This window comes from Chelonia mydas, chromosome 2, assembly GCF_015237465.2.
Source record: "Chelonia mydas isolate rCheMyd1 chromosome 2, rCheMyd1.pri.v2, whole genome shotgun sequence".
Lineage (NCBI taxonomy): Eukaryota > Metazoa > Chordata > Testudines > Cheloniidae > Chelonia > Chelonia mydas.
Window position 1 is genome coordinate 113977563 of NC_057850.1, and position 22915 is coordinate 114000477.

The following is a 22915-nucleotide window of genomic DNA, read 5'->3' on the forward strand; positions in this document are numbered from 1 at the left end:
ACAAGTCGCTTGTCTCCACAGGTAATGTGAGCATTTTGTATTGTCCTACTAAATTATATTGTGGACAGGCCCTTGCTCCTCATTTCCCCGCTAGCTATCTTACCAAATGAAATACTGTACCTGTCATATCACACCTTATATGTTCACAGTACTTCACTGAGACTATAAAATGTCATGTCAGAGCTTTAAACTGAGTCTCTTAGAAAGTGAGAGTCTGCAGGATAAGACCATCTCCCTTTGTATAGTCATTCAAAACTGGATACATTGGTCACCAAAAACAAAAAAAAAAAAAATCAGCTTTATTACCTCATTGTATACCTGAAGAGCTAACACAGCTAAGAGGCAGTGAGCTGGACCCTATTGTGTATCATCACAGAATGCTTGACAGTTACCTCTGTACAAACATACAGACAACTGTTACTGGGGGCATTACTGGTTATAATTTGTGAGAAGAAATGCACCCAGTCTGACTCTTAGAGCTCAGATTGAGTTTGCAGGATTAGCCTTCAGAGATACAGCACTGTGCTTGTAAACAGAGCACATGTAATAGATTTTCATGGCCAGATGAGACCACTGATGCTCTAGTCTGACCACCTGCATAACAGGCCATAGAAATTCTCCCTATAGTTCCTCCATCTTGCCCTCTGTAATTTGTGAGTGAACTACTTACTAGAGAAGTGAGACACAAAAGTGGACCTCTAGATTGTCATTTTTTAAACATCCAAAATTACAGAACCACATAAAGTTTCCTTTTTTACAGCATACATTGTGTGCTGTCACATAAACATGACCGAATTTTGTAAAGGAGTTCATATAGATCAGTTCGCTAACTCGAATAACCTGTGTTAGGGGGAAAGGGGTGGGGAGCTTAGAAAGAAACAGAAACAAAGCCAGACTAGACATGTAGGAAAATGGCTCAACATAAAAATAAGGTGGTTGTGGCATGTCCCATTGTCATGTTTGGGAGGAAAATAATTTTAACTCATGGGGTCATATGATTAAACTATCTGCAGCAATAGAAAAACACCCAAGTCAGGAAGAGCCCTATTTGCATATTAATATCTCATGCAACACCATGTCCTCAAAAAGTGAGCCTGGAGTAATTGACCTCACCTCACATCCAAGTCTATGTGCCACAAATGAGAGGGAGGCTGTCTAGCTTGCAATCCAGGTCCTTCCCTTGGCACCTACCTGCAATTTGAAAGCCTTGTACTATTTTTGGACAGTCAGATGCTAACAAATATTTGACCATATTACATAGACTATGGAGTCAACAGGTTATACTCCCTCTTTTGGTGACCTGCATGGAACAAATCTATGGTTCAGTGCAACTCACATGCACAACAGCCCACCGCAGCAGAACAACCACTTAGCAGTTTTGTTTGCAATCTCAAAGGGCCATGAATGGTCATAGAAACAAGTGCCCCTAGACATGGGTCTGAGTCCTGGACCATGCTTGTTGGGCTGTTGCCCATGAAACGTCTGTTGTGAGGATAGAACATTTCCCCGTCCGGCATTGTCAATCTGACACCAGTCCCTACTATTCATTCACTTAAACAAAGCTCTCTACTTAAAACCAAACTTAAAAAGTGACTTAGGGTCTCAGCCTCCATTTCCCTGCACCTTGTACAATCATTTACACCAGTGCAAAGTGAATACAAAATGCTACCGTGATGCTGTGGTAGTGTTTTACACTGGTGCAAGTAACTCCACAATTTCTGTGCTCCCTATTGACTTGATTTTCCATTGCCCTGCACTTGTGCTATCATTTACATATCTGCAAAGTGGATGTAAAACACTACCAGATCAGAATTGTAGCTTTGCACAAGCATAAGTGACTGGACAAGCTGTAGGGGCACTGGAGAATCAGACCCTGTGGCTCCAGTTCTGGAAAGTTCATAAACACATGCTTAAGTCCATCCCTATTAAAGACAGTCCTTATGCATATCCTTAACTATCTAACACCTATGGGATTTATGCACCCTTTCTCAATAGGGATGCTTCCAAGTCCTGCAGGAATCTGTATGCTTGCTGTGTACAGATTTTAATAACTTAAAATAAGTGTCCCGACTGCTGCCTCAACCTGCTCGGTACACATCCATTTGTCTTCAAAGGTTGTAAGAAAACTAGTGTCATCTGTCACAAGTCTGCCAGCATTTCAAGGCTTGCCTGTCCCAAAGATTTAAAAACAAGAAAATAATCCAGCAAAAGTGCCAGGACCATGAGCTACACATATGTTCCTGCAAACTTCATTTACAGAAAAAAGTGTATGGAAGTCAAAGAGCAGACTTACTTCTCCTTCAAGAGCCAAGAGTTCGAAGTGCACAAAAGAGCAAAATCAATTCATTTTCCTGAGCTGGAATTTGCACCAGTTCCTTCCCCAGAGACCAAGATTTTGGACTTTTTGAGAGCAGACAGTATAACCACCAGTTAATCTGCACCACTTAGGTGAAATAGTTGTTAAGCATTGATTAGACAGGATCATGGTGAAAATTTTATCACACACTAGCCTGGAGAAGATTATGCAGGCAGCAGTACCAAAAGCTGCCAGCTGGGGGTCTCCACAAGCAAGTTACAGTTAATGTTCATAAAAGGTAAATCTAAAGTTTCTTCTCTCAGCCGCTCACTCTGTAAAAAGCAGAATTCATCTGAATGGAAAGATCACAGATTAAATTGACCAGTTTGTTTAGGTTTTTAGCCTTCCCCAACATCCAGGGTCACATTTCTTTTCTCATCTCCAATTGCATATTTGTTAGATAGTATGAAGTGATCATGTTTTGATTACAGGCATCTTCTGCATGTAACTTTACATTTGAACTTTGTTCTTATACTAATGTTGCAGTGGTATCATGGAATATTAAAGTACTGCTATAATATTAAAGAGTTTGGGCAAAATACATATATGCAGATACTTGGTAACACAACTAAGAAATTTAAAAAAACCTCACCAGCCTCAATCTGGATTACTGCATTTGTTCTTTTTCTTGTGAGAAGGATTTGATGATCAAGAAGTTCAAGTCCACATTTTGCTTGTGGACAGTTTGCACCTGAAATCATGGTTACACAAATTTGGCCCCAGAGGGCCACTGGAAGCAGGTGCAGGATGACAAACTGTATGCATGTTTCACACCCGCTGCTCCACCGGTGCACCTTCAGTTCCAAACCTTATTGCCTGTGCTCTGCGAGTCGTGCCAAACTGCGTGGTGGTTTTATTATTGGAGGAGGAGACCAACAACTTTATTCACTTGTGACCTAAATCAGGCTTTCAAACCCAGCCTCCAACTTTCCATGCCACCCAGCCACTTGGTTAGCTTCTTAATGATTCTTTAGAGGAGATGGGCCAAGTTCTGCCCTCACTTCTGTGGTCCAAGTCAGAGAAGAGTTTGGCCTAATTGATCTAAAAATTACTGTGTCATGTGGTCATTCAAACTGCAGCTGACAAATAACCAACATGCTGAGCAAAACACTTCACACTGTCACCTCTATATAGTGAATAGTGGAGGGTTATCAGAATCCTCAGCAAGGACCTGTAAGACCTTTTAAGCCTGCTTGACAGTTTTTTTTTTACTGGCGTACCTATTTTGGTTAATGGTAATTTTTACACCAAAATACTTATGACTGCATCCACACTAGGGGTTGTACAAGTATATTGCTATAAAAGGTGCCGTATAGTTTATTCCCTTTCAGCGTGGGAATAGCTATACCAATATAAACACCTTTATCCTGGTATAACTACATCACACTCAGGGGGTTGTACCACTAACTACACTGGTCTAGTTAAAGCACTACAACTTTCTAGTGTAGACAAGCCCATAGGTCTTTGTCTTGCAGGCAGCGAGAACAGCTCTTGCAGAAACCCATAGGAAAAGCTTACAGGGATCAAAATCTCAGTGGGTACCTGAGTAAGCACTCTATTTCACAATCAGCGGATAATTTCTATTGCTGTTAGTTCTTAGAGGAATGGGGGATGGCAAGCAGCCTTCTAGGTTCACACCCATTCCCCCTCTCCCAAAGGTTGCTTGACATCCTTTTGGCTGTGTGGGGTGCCGTTCCTTTCAGAAATTAATCAGTCAATAAGGCTGTGTATTCCTTTCCCCAACATGGGCTGCAGGGTGTGGGAGTGCCACTTTTCACAGAACAAAAATGTACTGTGACAGATTCCAAGAATCAAAAGAATAAAGGCATGCAAACACGATACACTTCAGTAAAATCAACCCAGGTGTTCCAGAGCATCTACTGTATCCAAGTCTTTGTTCAGTTGAGTTCATTCCCCTGCAGCATCCTGTTCAGATGCAAGTTCTATGGCTTTAAAGGCTTGTGTTTACCATGTAGCAGTGGGGCATGACCTGAAAAGGATCTTTCGGCACTTTGTCTGTGGACTGGCACGCAGACAACTAACCGCAACATTTGCCAGTTCTAGAAAACCTTCTGTGCTGGCCTGCCAGTTCTGAAAGATGGTAATAAAACCAGTGCATGCCTAACCCTTAGATACTTCCGATCTGCAGATCTAAATGGCTTTACAAGGGTGGTCAGTATCACTATGCCCATTTTTATTGATGGAGAGACTGAGGCACAGGAAGGTGAAGCAACTTACCCAAGGTCACCCAGTGTCAGAACTAGGAGGAACAGAACTCAGCTCTCCAAATCCCAGCCAGGGCCTTGTCCAATAGATTATCATCCTATTCAGTTCAACTGACTGATTCCTTGAACTTTCTGCAGGTGAATTCCATATTGCACTTTTGCTGGGATGCTGGAATAGATCTGATCCCCTGTATACAGACAGGAAGCCTTGGAAGAATCAAAACTGGCTCTTGCTTCAAATTGGGCAGAAGCAGAAGGAAGAAAGGGAAGGAAATAAAACTTAGGAGAGAGAAAGGGGACCCTGCCCAGATTCCTTTGGGAGCATTGTGTCCCCTTCTCCTGTAAGTCCTCAGTTTATTTCCCCCTGCTCCCTCCAGTGCTCTCAGCGATCTGGTCTACAGGCTCAGCCTGAGCATGCCCAAGAACAGATCAGCTGGCTCCAGGCGCCCCCTCTGCCTCCTACACTCCCATCTCTCCCTCAGTGAGGGTGATAGGTCCATCCCATCCCACCTCTCCGGCTTTTCTCTGCACATGTGCAATAGGTGAAACACCAACAGAGTTTGAATCTCATGCTTCACAGAGGCTGTGTGTCTTTCACGACAGGCGATCAGGCCTAAACTTTTGCTGACCTCCTGTAAAGGGAACACTGACCACCAGTGCCACCTAGTGGTCAGGCCAGGGTAAGGTTGCCAATTGTGGTTAGACGTATTCCTGGAGGGTTCATCACATTCCATAATCTTTAATTAAAGATTAATCTTTAATTCCTGGAGACTCCAGGGTGATCCTGGATGGTTGGCAACCCTAGGCAGGGGTGCAGCAGGTGGTTGCCCCTTTTCAGTTATAGTCCTGTCCTTCAGCTCCCCAAAGGGCTTCAGGTCTTTTCCCTTAGCTTTGTGGAATTAACACAGCCTTCTGGCTGTCAACACAGCTACTTAGGGTATGTCCACACTACAGCTTATGTTGGCATAAGTGACTAAGGCTATGTCTACACCGCACTTTTGTCGGTAAAACTTTTGTCCGTCAGGGGTGTGAAACCCCCACCCCACCCCCGACCGACAAAAGTTTTACTGACAAAAAGCGCTGGCGTGGCCAGTACTTTGTCCGTGGGAGTCTTTAGGGCTGTGGAGCAGGGCATCAGTAAGCTCAGAGAAGAGCCCTGCTCCCTCAAATGCGGGATCCTGCAAAGTGGTCTGCATCTCCTGGGACAGTCCGAGGATCGTAGCCAGGAGCTGCGCTTCATGACCACCGCGAAGGCGACCACCCTGGCTGCCGAGTCTGTAGCATTCCAGGCCATCTGGAGGGTGCCTGTCGCTACCACTCTGCTTTCCTCCACCAAGGCGGCGAACTCCTGGACTCAGTCCTGTGAAAGGCCTCCTTGAACTTGCTAATGGAGTCCCACAGGTTGAAGTTGTACCTGCCTAGCAGGGCCTGATGGTTAGACACCTGAAATTGCAGGCAGGTCGTCGAATAAATGTTTCTGCCAAACAAGTCCAGCCTCTTGGCATCTTTATTTTTCAGTGTTCCACTCGCCTGGCTCTCTCATTGGCAGACACATCCAGGGACCCTGCTGGAGGGTGAGCATACAGGTACTCAAACCCTTTTGCTGGGACATAGTACTTCTTTTCCACCTTGGAGGTGGGCAGAATGGAAGAGCGGGTCTGCCACACAGACATGGCAATTTTAAGGACCCCTGGGTGGACGGGCCGTGCAACCCGGGCCAGGGCGGAGGAGACTGACATTAAAGAGGTTGTTGGACTCCTCTGCTAGCTCCTTGACCTCCAAGTTCAGATTGGCAGACACCCTTTTGAGGAGGGCCTGGTGCTCCTTGAAGTAGTCGTGGGGCCTGCTTGTCTGTGAGGGGCCCACCACCGCTTCATCCGGAGATGACAACAATCCCTGCAGTGCAGGGAGAGGGGCGGCTTCCCCTTGCTTATCGGGGGACAGCTCCTTGGGTGTCAGAGCCTGCCATCGGATTCAGCACTGGGCTCCAATTCCAGTGGCAACGGTGCTGGAGGCGACTTGTCCCATGCAGCCAGGGAGGAATGGTGGGAGTATGGGACTGGCCTAACAGGTACTCCCCAGATGTTCTGGTACTGCCACTGAGCAGGAGCCGCGCCGGTCTCACAGATCAGTGGTGATTCACCTTTCCTTGGTGAGGAGCTGAACTCTCCTTCTGACTCAGTGATCAGGGAGGAGCCGTAGAGGCCTGAGTCTGCCGACTGACCCTCGTCAGCAACCGGTAAGGAGAGGGCGAGGACCGGTGCCCCCCCGAATAGCAGTACCGGGGAGTTGGAGATCAGTGCCGCAACTGGGAATGATCCAGCACTGGGGGGGGATTGACACCTGGGAGATCGCCTAGGCAATGGTGACCTGTGCTGTGGTGGTCTCTGGTGGGAGGTCCACCGGATCGGCGTCACAACTCAGGTGTCCCATGCCTCGTAGGTGGAGATCGTGGTGTGAGGGGCCTGGGTCTTCTAGCCAGGGACTGAGGCTGTGGTGCTGGGGTCTGAGGTAGCGGCAATGGGGACCAACACCTGCAGTCTGGGAACCAGGGACATTCCACTGTTTTAGAGGGGCTGTCCCATAACTGGCTTGCCCTTGGATGCCGGGGCCTTAGCCAGGTCCATTGCTTGGCTTGGCGTCTGCAGTGCCATCCAGCCTACTTGTTCTTTGGCCACCAGGGCTGCTTCGGGCATTGAAGGTCCTACGAGGAGGTCCTGCCGCTCCCAGGGGTCGGATCCCTAGCTGGACTAGGAGGTCTAAACACAGCAGTACTCTCATGTAGTTCCGAGGCAGGCATGTGGCCTGACACAGGTCCTTTGCCTGAAACCCCCTTTCCCTCTGGTGCCAGAGAGCCTGTCGACTGCTTCTTAGGCACCAGGCAGGGGGAAATGGTGCCAGGTGGGTTCTGGTGCTGTGATGTGCTGCGCTTGGACTCAGAGGTGCCAGGTGTGGAGTCTGATCGAGAGGGCTCCAAGGCAGGATGAAGTGCAGCCTTCATGAGGAGGGTCCTCAAGCGGATGTCCTGCTCCTTCGGAGTCCGAGGGTGAAAGTTTTTGCAGATCCTTTCTTTGAGACTCCCCCAAACACTGTAAACAGCTCTCGTGGGGGTCACTAATGGGCATCGGCCGCTTGCACGATGACCATGGCTTAAAGCCTGGGGACGGGTCATGCCCCACTCCGAGTGGAAGTCCCAGCCGGGACTCTAACTACCAAACTAGACTAACACTTAATGGTCTAACTAAGTACATAAAAATACAAAGGAGACAGAAAAATGGGTTGTAAGACCCGCGAACGTTCTTGCGATGCAAGACAAGGCACTCCGACCAACCGTCGCCGGCGGTAAGAAGGAACTGAGAGGGTGTCGGGCTGGCGGTGTCTAATATACCGACACATGAGCGCAGCACTCCAGGGGGCACCACAGCTGCTGTACGGATACAGCGAAGGCAAAAATCTCTGATGATTGGGCACATGGGCGCACACACACCTAGACTGGAATTGACATGAGCAAGTACTCGAAGAAGAAGCAGCAGCAGAAGCAGCAGCAGCAGCTAAAGTATAAGAGTACTCATCATGCTGTCTAGATGTTATGGAGATGAGTGTCATAGAAATAATATCGATTAGATATAAATGTGTTTGTAAATGTCCTAAGAACTCAAGCAACAACAGAAATGTTCTTTGTTCTCCCTAGACTCCTTTATATATATATTTCAGAATTAATAAAAGTTTCCCTGGCTCTTAACAATACTCAATTACTACAATATACATAGAAGAAGAAAGGGGCTAAGTGAATGCCCTGGGCTCAATAACCAGTGTTTATCTCCATCACCTTAGATAACTTGGAAATACCTGTCAATGTTTCACTTGTGCAGGGTGCAGGTATCTCTTTCTGTGGAGCTGACATTTTGCTGACACTTCATCAGACAGGATCCACCTGCTGAAAAGCAATGTGAGGAACAGGAAATGCATCTACCAATTAGACAGGATAGGAAAGGCACAGTCTTTCTAGCAGGTGCTTTCGAGTAAATCCCTTTCCATTTCCATTTCTGGTTTTATGTTTACCCCAGCTGGGAAGTTTCTTTTCTAATGCATTTCTCGTTTCCTAACTTACCTCCTCAGGCTTGTCCCAGTGGCAGCTGGCCCATTTTATTACCATTGCATTGTGTTTAAGGCATGTGTGTTTGGCAATAAATACATACATACATACAATTAAGGGACAAACATTCTGCCATCAGTTACACTGGTGTAAATGCAGACAGCCCCATTGACTTCAGTGGAGTTATTCTGGTTTTACACCAGCATTAGCAGGGTAGAATCTGACCCAAAAGGCTCAATCCTGCAAGGGACTAAGCTCCCTCCACCCTCCCTGAGGGCACTTCACAGGATTGGCCCTGTAGTAGATGACTCTTTTTTGTAATTCGATTTAGCGTTTAAAAATCTCTTTTCTACTACCAGGCAGTTTTCCTTTAAAGTGACAGTATGGAAGTGCCGCCCCTCCTTATTACTCTTCTGTCAGTTCTGCTGAATCCTATTTATACTCTGGTGTCTGGGAGATGCATTGTGCTAGCAATAAACCAGGCTGCTAACAAGGAAGTGTTAGCAAATCACATAACATCCCACTGCTGCAATAGTTCACCGAAGCACTGCCACAAGGAGCCTTTCTAAGCAAAACAGAAGTGGCAGCAAGGGAATAGCTGCCATCTCTTTTAATTAAAAGTATGTTAATTAAAGTGAGGACCTTCATCATCAGGCAATGGCTTTTGCCAGGCAGGGCTGACATGCCTGCTGGAAAAAAGAAAAAAAAAGCACTATAATGATACCAAGAGAGTCTGGAGGACATTGAAAGACAAGCTCTATGCTGGGTACCATCACCAGATCCACAAGTGAGGACATAATCCAATAGCCAAAACAGGGTAGGCATTCAGTGCCAAAACCTACCACCCCTGTCCTCTAGTCACCACACTGATCAGTTTCAAAAGGCATTCCTTCCTCTCTCCTGTGACCCAGGAAGGGCACTCCGGGATTTGAACACTGGGGGACCCAGGTCTGGGGGACAGCCACACTAGCAGGCCTCATGGGATATGTCTACACTGCGATAAAAGAACTGCAGCAGCGAGCCTCTGAGCCTGGGCCAACTGACTTGCACTCACGGGGCTAAAAATGGCAGTGTAGGTATTCAGGCTCGGGCTGGAGCCCAGCCTGAGAACCTCCCCCTCACTGAGTTTCAGAGCCTGGCTCAAGCCCAAATCTCTACACTGCTATTTTTAGCCTCGTAGCACAAACCCCACTGGCCTGAGTCACTTGCTGTGGGTTCTGAGGCTTGCTGATGTGGGGTTTTATTGCAGCGTAGACATACCCAGTGGCAGTTTCAGTCATGACTTATGCTCATTCTACAAGATTTGAGGGATAACAGTCTAGAGCCAGGAGTCTGAAGTCTTGGGATATAGAGCTGGCTCTGCCACAGACTTGCTGCATGACCTTGGGCAGCTCACCATGCCTTCGTTTCCCCTTCTGTGAAATAAGGATGATACTACCTATGTACCTTGCCGGGGTGTTGGAAGGCTTTGTTCCATAAAGCCCTGTGAAACCATCAGAGGCAATGATGCTCCAGATGTGCAAAGTATTATTATTTCTATTGTTCCTGTTACTATAGAGCCTCAGAGGCCCAGTCATGGACCAGCACCCCATTGCATTCTCTAACAACCTCCTTCCACTGAATATTACGTGAATAAGGGGAAAGAGAAGGAGAATGTAGCTCTGAAACCCAGGCAGGATGGAGCACACTTGGGGTTTGTCCACATTTTTGCGCTGGTGTTGCTATAACAATGTACTACTGCAATCTCCCCAGTGTAGAGGTGTGGTACTGGTCTAAGGTGGGGCACTCGCGTAACAACAAGTAAGTGTAACTACGCCAGGGCAAAGTTCTCTCAAGCTCATGGCACACGGCGATATTTTAGAACAGGACATGAGAATGCACTTTCCAGTTCAAACGGCAAGTGGGGCAGACAGAGAGAAAGTTATTGCTTAGTATGATTTGTTATTTCTACAGCTATAACCCTAGGAGCTTCATTGCGGTAGGTGCTGTACAAACAGAACAAACGGACAGCTCCTGCCCCAAAGAGCTGACATTCTAAGCAAATTAAAGAAATTGCAATTCTGAAGGACAAGGAAGGGATTCAAAATCCAGAAGACATTCAACCCAAACTCCACGACTTATATAGTGAGACACTGTATAGTTGTTAGTGGAGCTGGAGACACTTAAAGGGACACTGTTAGTTAAAAAATCATTTACAGAAAAAAATTCTTTATATACTTGCGTTGCCTTAGGTATGAAGAACTTTAGAAACACTGTGCTTTCCACCATCTATGCTTGTTGCTTTCCTCTCAGGGTGGATAAGGAAAATAGAGTAATTCATTTCACGTGTCTTTGTTTACAGTCAGCACAATGTTTGGGTTGCAAATGCTGCATGAAAATGTTTGCTGGTGAATAAAAATAACCCAAACTCACTATTAGAACAAAAAAATAAATAAATAAAAATAAAAACCACCCCAAAACTTTTCTTTAGGTTGTAGGTTTTTAAAGAGCTTGGGTGTTTTTATTTGTTATAACACTGAAATTTGAGGCCACCTGTGAGCTGATGACAGCCCTTTCTGCATATGCAGATCCTCTACACTTGAGCTAAAGAGATGAAAGGTGAGCAGACAGCTATGGATATATGTCCAGATTAGGATAGAAGATAGTTTTTTAGAGTGTGTTAACAAGCCCAGTCTAATTTACGGTAAGTTGACTCTAACATGTGCTACAATACAACTTACCTTGTCTACACTTTAGTTATATGACATTTATATTAGAACGTGGTAATTAACACATTCTAACCTCCTCCCCCCCCATACTTTTTATCCTACTCTACACATACCAGTCCTATAAAGGCATGTTCACCTGAAGGAATAGCAGTGAGTATGTTTAAATTGGAAGCTCTTTGGGACAGGGACTATCTTTTTGTTCTCAATTTGTACAGCGCTTAGCACAATGGGTTCCTGGGTCTATGGCTGGCGCTCCTAGGTTCTACCGCAATACAACCAACATCCAATAATTATAAAGGTACATTAATCAACAGAGAGCATTTTGCATAGTTCGGACCTGATTCTCTGAGGTGCTGAGCACCTCCTGCAAGGTACTTAATGCTTTCACTTTAATTGACTTCAGAGAGGCTTGAGAGCACTCAAGCTGCTCCCATGATTGGGCCCTTAGCAAGGGCTTCATGAGTATGCCTGATGAATTCGGTTTACCTGAACGTTCTTGAGCCTGTTCTTCTGCCCATCCCTAGACTCAGAAGAGAGGCTATCAATGCTTAACATACTCGAACAGTTCTCTGTGTACATGCTGCTGACAGAAGTGTTTTGCCGCTTGCTTACCTCTACTGCTCAGATTGTGTATCATAGTAAGACTGTCTCTCAAAGTTCAGGCTGGCATGTTATACTAACCAGGACACATCTTTATCAGCGACTTGGCCATGTTCCATATTCTGTCATGGGTTGTATGCATAAGAGAATTACTGCCTGAAAACTAGCCCTTGGCAAATTATTTTGCACTTACCACATTAATCTTCAGTCATAAAATTATGGAAATGATCAGGCCTTTCATATTGAAAGGGAAAATTCTCCTTTTCAATCTGTATTGCTTACCTCTTATCTACTGGGTTGCCCAATTAATATTTGTAAATTGGTTTACCATTCTCTGATGATAGGCACTAGAGAAGTTCAAATGTGATTATTATCCACAGTGTAGATCTCTCCATGGCATATTCTCCACTCCTGCGTATAGAGCATCCCTTTGGGTCAATGGCAGTGCTCTGAGCAGAACAAGTGAAAAACGTGGAGTGAGGCTAAGCAGACTGCCTTAGGGATTGGAGGGGGAGAGTTTTCTCTTCAGTTTTTACTGTTGGGAAGATCACTGTAAGAATTTCCACTGCTCCACTTTTTGAGCTAGTTGTGGAGATGTAGCACACGTAGCCTTGGTCCACACCACTAAATTACTTGGATATAAGTATGAATTATTCACAACCTTGAGTGATGTAGCTGTACTGGCCTAAGCACTGGAATAGACAGCGGTATGTCGACAGGAGAAGCTCTCCCTCCGACATAGCTACTGCCTCTCAGGGAGGTGGATTAGCTAAGCCAATGGGAGAAATTCTCTCCCGTTGGCACAGAGCATCTTCATTAACGTGCTACAGCTGCGTCGATGCAGTGTTTTAAGTGTAGAGCTGCCCATTGTTACAGCTACATTACCAGTGGCAGGAAAGTGCCTGTTTTGTCAGCAGGATTCCCTTTCTCCAGGGGATACTAGACGTGTTAGGATTTATGTGGGTTTTAAGGGTGCTCTGCACTCTTGAAAATCCTCCTACTGCAGGGATTTATGATTTGATTGCGATAGAGAAATTCCTTCTTCTCTGGAGGGGCTCCCCCTCCCCCTGCTTGTAGGGTCTCTAGAAGGAGCTATGGTACATTGGCTGTATTTCTAATGTCCCCCACATACACCTTGGATCACCCAGGGTCTTTTACAAAATCATAAATACTTTCTAACACACAATACAAGTAGTAACTTTTCACAAACTCTTGAAATTCGAAACAGAATGAATTGAGGGGATTGATACAGCAGAAAATGGAAAAGGGAACTAAATGTGAAGCCTCCATGATGCTACTCAACTAAACCTTGGGGGCAAAAAAAAGTTTTTTTTGTTTGGTTTTTCATAAGGCAAGGTGATCTGAATAGATTCCAAAGGGGGCAAGCTCTGCCACTAGGGCCTACCACAGGAATAGCACAACTGATGATCAATTGATTGGTTTGTCTGCACTGAAAATTTAAGCTGGCTTCAACAGAGTTTTCCCCTTAACACACACTGTGTTCATACATCAACACGCCTCTAGTCATGCTGCACAGTGCGGCGGCCACCATGTCCAGATAGACCCTAGTTAGAAAGAAGCAGGATAAGCTACACCAAGGTTAACTTCAGTGAAAACTGGGTGGCCACTACCAGTCACATCAATCAATAGCTGTTGGTCCTTCAGTCCCTTCCCACAAGCTCCTGAGCACCCAGTCCTGTGTACTAACTTGCCATCTAATTACGCTCTGATCCCTCACTGCAAGTGGCTTATCATCATATGCCTCTGTTCAGTGTTCTCCATCAGTACAATGATATCTCAGCAGCTGCTGGCTGATCACAGGATCAACCAGAGTGGACAGCACTGCAAGGAAAATATAAAAGGGCTCAAGGTGAGCTACCAGAAGACCATTTCCAGGTCTGGTAGTGCTCTGATGGAGCTCCATTTCATCATCTGTAGAAGTGGGAAGGGTGTGTGTTGGAATTTTGATGTCTGCAAGGATATGGAACTCTCTCCGGAGAGGGAGGGAGAGGACCTCAGTCCCAAATCACAGTATCTCTTAGTTGATCCAGACCAGGAAGAGCACAGCAGGGTGGTGAGTCCCCATAAAGAAGAACCAAGGAAGGACATAGCCATAGTGATCCACAAGGCCCTGCATAAAGACGGAGCAGTATCCTTTCCGGTTAGTGTACTTGCTTGCTTTCTATGGTGGCCTTAGGGTGGGTACACGTTTCCTGTCAATTGCACTGGTACAGCTCAAATCCCACAAATATTGCTGGGATATTTCCAACTATTACAATCCAGGAGGCCAGCACAGCATTAACAGCCTTGCAAACCTTCGTGCCTACTGTGCCAACTGTAGCTTTACCAACCATCAACTGATTGGCATCCACAGACTGTTACAAATCTGTTGGTAGCCTCCACAGGGTGAAAGCCACACCCTTCTTCTCCTCCCATCCCTTTATCCCATCATCTGCAAGCATCCATCATCTTCATCTGTCTGAAGTGGCACTAAAGTCCACCTGCTTACCATCTTCTTAGATGCAATCCATCCATCGCTTCCTCAGCTTTCCTGGGGGTCTCTTTCCTACCACTTTCTCCTGCCAGGCTATCTTCACCATGTCTTCTTCATTCATCCTCTCTTTGTGTCTGAACCAGCAAAGTCATGCTTCCTAGATTTTGTCAGCCACATTGTAGACTCCAACTTCCATCCGAATGCTTTCATTTTGAAATCTGTCTCTTCATGTAACTCCTCTTATGGCACAAAGAAATCTCATCTCAAACACCTATAGAGCTTGAACCTGCCATCTCTTTACCACCCATGCTTCTGCACCATACACCAATAGTGGGGTGCACTATTGTTTTATACAATTGGGCTTTTAGTCTCAGTTGCATACAATTGTCATATACAACACTTGAGATATTATTCCACACTCTTCCAGCACTCCCCGTTTGGACTGTATCTCACATTCAAGATTGCCATCTTCTGTGACCCACCCACCAATGTACTTAAATTCGTCAGTCTAGTTTAGTTGCACTCAGTTAATCTCTATGCCCAGTTTCCCTGTGACACCTCTATTAGCCAATATGACCTCAGTCTTAATCATATTCCTTTTCATCCTGTGACAGTTTAGCTGGTCATACCACTGATTTACTATTTCCTCTAGGTCTTTTTTTTTTTTAAGGCTGTTTTTTAAGGCTATTTCAATGTCATCTGCATATAGCAGCTTCTCACCTTTTCCCATTGGCATCCTCCTGTTGACATAGTCCATCAATGTGATAAAAAGCAGCAGACTGAGTGCCAACCTCTAGTGCAGTCCAACTTTCACTTCAAAGGGACTTGTCATTCCAAAAATATGTTTGGATCACTGTTTTGGATCACTCACCATAGCTATTAAATCATTAGACAATCCATATTTCCTCAGTACTGGTGTGAGAATCCTTCTGGCCATTTTATCATATGCCTTTTCTAGGTCTATAAAAGCACAGAAGCCATCCTACGGGTACTCTGTTTCTCGATCACTGACCAAATTACAAAACGTGGCATCTGTGGTTCCTCATATTTTCCCAAAGCCAACTGGCTCTTCTTTGAGGAGTAGCTCCATCATTCTCCTAATCCTAGCATTCAAAATACTTTCCAGTAACTTCATCCCTCAATGGTTTCTGTAGTCAGGGATGCTTCCCTTCTTATGTACTGGGACCAAGACAGACCTGCACCAATCTTCAGGATTTCTCTCATCTCACCGTACAGCTTTAACCACTCTGCTCATCCATTTTATGCATCTCTTGACCAAGACTTTCTGTCATCACTTCATCAGGTCCTACTTCCTTAACATTCTTCATTCCCCGGACTGCATTTCTCAACTCCTCCTCTGTGGTCATGTCAGATTCACACACCGTATTAGGATCACAGATTTGCAACTCCACCAAAAAAAGGTGTTTGCCTCATGTAAGAGACTCTCCAACTATTTTCTCCCCTCCTTCACTTGTTCAGATGTTACTAGCTGTTTCTTTTGGTCACCATTTACAAATTGTGTTGGCCACACCATCCTCTTTCCCTTTGCGTCTTGTTTTTTCAATGCTATAGATCAGAGGTGGGCAAACTATGGCCTGCGGGCCACATCCGGCCCGTGGGACCGTCCTGCCTGGCCCTTGAGCTCCCAGCAGGGGAAGCTAGCCCCCAGCCCCTCCCCTGCCACCTCAGCTTGCTGCGCCACCAGCACTCTGGCCCACTGCTCCTGCTGGGCAGTGCGGCGGTGTGGCTGTGAGCTCCTGCCGCTCTGAATGGCATGGTAAGAGGGCGGGGGGGTCGGGGGGGGGGGTTGGATAAGGGGCAGAGGGTCCCGGCGGGGCAGTCAGGGGACAGGGGGTGGTTGGGTGAGGTAGAGGTTCTGGGGGAGGGAGGGCTGGATAGGGGGTGGGGTTCCAGGGGCAGTTAGGGGCAGGGGTGTGGATAGGGGTCGGGGGGGGGGGCAGTCAGGAGACAGAAGGGATTGGATAGGGGGTGGGATCCTGGGGCAGCGGTTAGGGGCAGGGCGTCCCAGGAGGGGGTGGTCAGGGTACAAGAAGGTGGGGTTGGATGGGTCGGGAGTTCTGAGGGGGGCAGTCAGGGGGTGGGAAGGGGCAGATAGGGAGCGGGAGCCAGGCTGTTTGGGGAGGCACAGCCTTCCCTACCCGGCCCTCCATACAGTTTTGCAACCCCGATGTGGCCCTTGGGCCAAAAAGTTTGCCCACCCCTGCCATAGATGGATAGTGATGCACTTCTGAAAAGTTATTCACCTCATCTGGGCATTCTGCTACTCAAAGGCCAGAGCAAGCTCCTCACAAACCTCCACAAATGTGGCTTTACTCAGGGAAAAGTTCTGGACTCACTTTTTCCATCATGAAGTAGTCCCACTGCTCTGTGCTTATGGTCCTGGTCAAAAGCAAAGCGCAGCAAGCTGTGGTGCTATGAACCACAGAATATGCACTGAAACAGCTGTACTGGCTCTCATGGCCAGATACGGCACCAGTGAGGACACAGGGCATGACAGCAGCCTGCGGATGCAGACACTTTTGTGAGTGAGTTAGGCTACCACATGTTAATTTACCCATGGTTAACATGCATTGAAGACATAGCTTAATACACATTGGTGGGAGCCCCTTCAAGGGAGGTTGAGAGAGAACAGCTGCCAACACAAAAGACTGACCGTAGGGAGAAAGAAAAAGGGAGTGGTCTCTTGGACCATAACCTAAGTCAATTTTGAAATTAACATCAGTGTGCATCCTTTAAAAAAAAACCCAAAACAACCAAAAAATGGCATGAATTACTGTAAGAAATGGGAGGGAAAAACCAAAGTATTGGAACTGAAATAGGAGAGAAAACAGGAACATTCAAAAGAGTAAATCAAAAAACCTTGCACACAAGGAATAGAAGTGACATTTGCATTGTCAGGTGAATGAACATGACAAAGCATATTTACTTTCCATTGCTAAATTCTAGGAAACATTTTGGATGACCAGGAAAATCCTGTGAGCAAAGCAGTGAAGGTCATACAAGGCATGTCAATAGTTTCAGAATGTAGAAGATTAAAGAAAACAAAGAAGATAAGAGCAAGAAAAATTGCAAGTGTAAAGAGGATTTACATGATATAAAGACAAATATAAGATTTCACATGTGTGTGAAACCAGAAACATTAATGAGATGTTTCCTTGCCTCAGTGTACTGGAGACATCATGGGAAACATGCCAGAAGCAAAGATGAGTTTTCTGAGGGGAAGAGGGGAAATGGGCGTTATTTACCTGTAACTGGAGGGTAAAGATATATGGTCCCTATTTGTATTCCACACATACACTCATGCACTCCATGTACCTGAGACTGGAGATTTCTATTAAGTAGTGTCCGTTTGTCTTTGCCTGTGGAGATGCTCTTCTTGTGCTCTAAAGTGAGGATGTAATGGGCAGTGTGGGCTGACCCCCTCCAGTTCCTCTTCTTACTGCAAAATCAGGAAAGATCCAAAGCAGATGGGAAAGAGGGTGGGTAGTGGAATATAGAAAGGGATCACATATCTCAAAGAACCTCCAGTTACAGATAAATAATCTCCATTTCTTCAAGTGTGGGCCTTTATGGGTATTCTCACATGGATGATGGAAAGCAGTATTTAAACAGGACAAGGGTGCCAGGATGCAGTTGGAATAGATGCCTGCAGTCCCCACAGCTGTGTCTGCTGAAGAGGTCTGGACTAAAGCATAACGTTCTGTGAAGATACAGATGGAGCTCCAGGTAGCTGCTCTACAAAATGTCCAGTACAGGCACTTTTACTTGAGGTTGCTTGTGCTCTAGTGGAATGGGCTCTCACCCTGCTCAGGGGAGGAATATGTGCCAGCCAATAAAGAACAATGCAGCCAGAGATCATCTTAGAGAATCTCTGAGTAGACAGTGCTTGTCCTCACAATTGCTCCGCTATAGTGGCAAATAACTTTGGTGACTCCTAATCAGTTTGTCCTTTGTAGACAAAAAACGCCAAAGCTCATCTGGCGTCAGGAAGTCTCCTCCCCTCATTGAAAGTATGAGGTTTTGGACAGAAATTACCTTGTGGATGAATTTTGGGTGGAGTTGAAGGGAAGCCTTCTTATGAAATATGATGTATGGGCTCAGTTCGCTCATCCTTCTGATTCAAGGAATGGTGACTAGGAATGCGACCTTCATTGAGATGTAGGACATGGAACATGTGGACAGCAATTTGAAGGGTGATCTGATAAATGCTGAGAGTAGAAGGTTGAGGTCCCATTGTGGTGCTGGTTTCACCACTGGTGGGAAGGTCCTAACCAGACCCTTCGGAAATCTAATTATTGTTGAGTGAGTAAAGTTAGAGTGGCTTTTTACTGGAGGATGGAGGTACTGATTGCTGCTAGGTGCTCCTGCAGCAAACTAATGGAAAGACCTAAAGTCTTCAGGTACAAGAGATAGTTTAAAATATCAGGGATATCTGCTGCTTCTGGGGATAACTGTTTCTGTCGCATCCAAACTAGAGAAATGCGTCCATTTAACCAGATAACATTTTCTGGTGGAATCTTTTCTACTTTGAATGAGAATAGATTTAAAAGCCTTCTAACACGAGCGTTCTGGGTCTGATGCTCATCCAAATACCAGGCTGTGAGATACAGGGAGTTCGGGTTGGGATATTTGATCTTGCCATTCTCCTGGGTTAACAGATCTAGGAAGGGATGGATGTTGATAGGAGGAAGGGTTGGCATTTGTAAGCAGTCCAGAAACCAGAATTATCTGAATCAGTTTTGTGTGAGAATGACTCAAGCTTTATTGTGATAAATCTTTCATAAAACCAGTGGTAACATAGGGATGGGAGGAAAGGTGTACCTCAGTGGTCCTTTCAGGATAACAGAAGGACCTCACCCCTGAGGCCTGGCCCAGTGCTGTGCTGGAGCAGCATACGTTGGACTTCTTTTCTAAGAGGCGAACAGGTCCCAGGTGTTGCTCGCTGCACTGGTGGTCTCGGGAGAAGTGACCTCTAGAGTTCTGTGCACCTGGTAGATATGTAACCTAAGTATAATGTTCCTGATGCACCAGTTCCATAAATTGACTGTCTCTATGTTGAAAGAGAAAGACATTTGGATTGTTTTCTGTTTTTGTAGTTCAAACACTTAATGCTGCTGAACCACACCAGAATTTTAAGAGTAACAAAGAGGAAAGATTTGACTCTGGCAACTGAAGAGATACTTAGGGAGTTGAGCAAATGTGGCCCACGCCCTCTGTAAGGGGGTGGCGGTCGCTCCCCCCCCCCCGGGGTCTGAGAGGGGCCACATTGCCTCACTACATCACCAGGGTTGCTGTCTAGTATCTGGGGAATTAACGAATCAGGTGCTAGCGCCCTGACCATCCTGGTGGGCTGGAGCACCAGACAGTCTGTAGGCTTAGGTCCTCAGGCAGGGCAGAGCAAATAGGCAGTTTGTATGTTCTGGCCCTCAGGTAGGGCCGAGCTAACAAGCAGTCTATAGGTCCACACCCTCAGGTGGGGCAGAGCACCAAACAGCCTGTCTTCCTAGCTCTGGCAGATGGCAGACAAATGCAGGCCTTCTGGCCTATGGTGGGAAGGCAGCCGCCCCGGAGTTGGGGTTGGCAACAGGGAGTAAGGGGACTCAGGCCCACCCTACTCCACAAGGTCCCAGCCCAGAGCCCTAACAGTGGTGGACTGCTCTGCCACTGGCTCAGCAGGGACTCGCGTGCAACATGCTGACGTGGATTCAGGCCACAGCCAACTAGACTATAGTCTAGTGTCCCTGAGACACTTCCTACTACCCTTTTGTTAGATACCTTGGCTCCGTGGGTGTCCTCCATCTCCCTGGGGCAGATGGCCAGTGGCAGTCCCAGCAGTTCCTCTGCGGACTTGGTCTCCTTCAGGAGCAGGGCACTGCTTGGTTCAGAAACAGAGTCAGAGGCCTGCAGCAAGTCAGGCACATCAGTCTTCTTCCCTGGCTTGGCTCCAACTGAATGGGAGGAGCCGCCTTTTATATTTTCTGTTCCACCTCTCAACTTCCCATGGGAGGGGCTAGCCCAGCCTGACTCTGTTCACCTGAGTGCAGAGAGCGGTCCCTCCCCTCTGGCTCACAGGGAGGCCACACTGCCTCACTACATCCACCCATCCCTCATATTAAAAAAAGGATATAAGTCCTGGTCCTGGAAATGTTTGCTACTGATGTAGAGCATACTACTAGGCCTAGTTCCATTGGAGTTAATGGAACAACAGTGCTTGCAGAATCAAGACCCAAGATTGCAGGTAGTGGTACATAAAAACACCTCTCCCTTGATGGAAGTGATGAGCAGAGTTCTGCAGGAATTAGCAGCTGGTTTTGCTCACATGGCGTATCAGTGGCTTGGACATAGGAATGCACAGCAGCCTTTACAAGTCTACAGCTGACCCAAAACTAGAAGGGTTTCTAAATACCAAGGAGGGAGAGACATCAGATCTAAAAGAAACTTAACTAAAAAGAGGGCAAGGCTATAGTGGGGTGGCTGCCCCATACCTGGATAACAGGGGTTAAAAGCAGACAAGCTAGGCTGAGAGGGGAAGCAGCCACAGCTGTGGCCAGCTCAATTAGGGCCCAGCTAGCCCTGATAAGAGGGCTGTGGGCCAGAAGCTGGAGGGGTCTCACCCTAGTCCTGGAGTGGGAAGGGCTAGTTGCCTGGGAGCAAGGTACTGAAGAAGAGCAGTGCTGGGGAATAGGGCAAGGGAGCTGGGGAGCGCCAGCCTGGTAAACCCCAGGCTGCAGGCCTTGTTTAAGGCCAAAAGGTACTGGGGCTGCAGAGGGGCAGCCCAGGGATAGGCAAAGGCAGCAGGTCCTAACCCCTTGCCAATGATGAGTGGCCATTACAGAGTGCAGTCTGCCCCAGTGAGCGGGGGCTAGATGACGACTGGCGGTAGCCACTGAGGCAAGGTGGGTTTAGAGGTCTGGGGGTTCCCCCGGAAGGGGAGACCCAGAGTGTGGGGGTACTGCTGGGGCAGCACCCCAAGGTAAAGGGCAGCGGGGTCCAGGAGGGATACGGGGCCAGCGGCAGGCGAGACACCAGCCTGCAGAGGGCGCCCCGTATGCTGGAAAAGAGTGAATTCCCAGACGATGAGCAGGAGGCGCTGCACCAGTGAGTCATCGCTTCACTACAAAGGCCTTCAAAGCAGCTCATCCAATTTAATGGGGAGAGTGGTGAGGTGGGGTAGGCAGAGGTGGACAGGAAATGTAAAAATAGACTGGGCAAAAATTAGGAGGGCTTATCCCTAATAAACACACACACTACTGGACACTGACATGGAAGAGGATGTGGGGATGAGATGGGGACAGATCCTTCACAAGCAACTCAGTGTTTGGCATCAGTTACAATGAGGAGAGGAATAGCACCCACGACAGAAGGCAATGTGTTGCGATGCTGATCACAAACACTTCTGCATATTGTTCACAGTTGTGAGCATGGCCACCACATCACAGGACAGCAAAAGCAGTGAAGAATTAGCAAGAGGGGAAGAGGAGGGCAAAGGTGGTATGTGTCTCCAGGGTTAGCATTACATGGAGAAGGAAGGAACACTAATTCATATTGATTTAAAAGGGGAATGAGGAGACCTTCTGATGATCTCCTAGGCCCTGGTGGGGGTTCACTATTGTAGCCCTGTGGGGAGTGTTTACCTTTTTTTAGAATCACTGAGATCCTGAGATTTACAGGGCAGCGACAGTAACGTCCCACACAGAATGGAGGTGGCGTCACCAAGGCTTCTGCTCCTAGGTACCTGCTTTTCCCAGCACAGTGCTCTTTGAACCATTCTTACTATGTAGCTTCCTCACCACTAGGGGAGCCTCTCAACTTTAGGTGGCCATGCATAGGGGACCACTTTCCTAGAGGAGACTGGCCAATTTCTCACCTTCTCCCCACATGCCCTCTCTCTTGGCTATAGAATGCCTTTGTACTCCACGCAGAATTCTGTCACCGTTCTAGGAGCAGTTTCTCCAGCCTTTTATGCTGATTTCTTACTCTCTGCCCAAGTCACTTCATGTACAAACTTCCCTCTCCTGACCCCAAAAGCCCGGCTTTGGACCCTCCCTTTTCCTTTCTAATTGAAAGGAGACAACGTTGTCTCATGGTTGATGAAGGGAGGCCTGGGTGCAATTCCTGGCTCTGCCCACAGACTTGCCGTGTGGCTTTGGGCAAGTCACTACACCTCTCCATGACTCCATTTATCCCCATTTTATCAATGGGGATAATGATACTAACTTTGCAAATCAGTCTGAGAGTTACAGATGTTAAGTGCAAATTAGTCTATTACTATTATGATTATTGCCAGGGTGGAGCATGTTATCCAGCCTCAGTCCCAGAAGGCAAGTGGGCCAAGATTTCTTGGGTCACACTAGGATACTCAAGTCTATAATACTAATAAGGATTAACACCTTTGACACTGGGCTTCTAGAGGCA

At 46.8% G+C, this 22915-nt stretch overlaps 1 long non-coding RNA gene across 2 annotated transcripts in view; it reads right to left on the bottom strand.

Annotated features, from left to right (window-relative positions):
• The window catches only part of LOC122464550, a 23503-nt gene extending 2649 nt beyond the window's left edge, over nucleotides 1-20854 (bottom strand). The window contains exons 1-4 of one of the 2 annotated variants that reach the window (XR_006288700.1): nucleotides 20276-20854; nucleotides 19322-19550; nucleotides 17816-17939; nucleotides 8431-8518 (exon numbers count right to left, since the gene is read on the bottom strand). This is a non-coding gene — a long non-coding RNA (uncharacterized LOC122464550). The remainder of the gene's footprint in view (nucleotides 1-8430; nucleotides 8519-17815; nucleotides 17940-19321; nucleotides 19551-20275) is intronic. The other variant, XR_006288701.1, reaches the window with a different exon arrangement.
• Between the last annotated feature and the right edge of the window lie 2061 nt (nucleotides 20855-22915).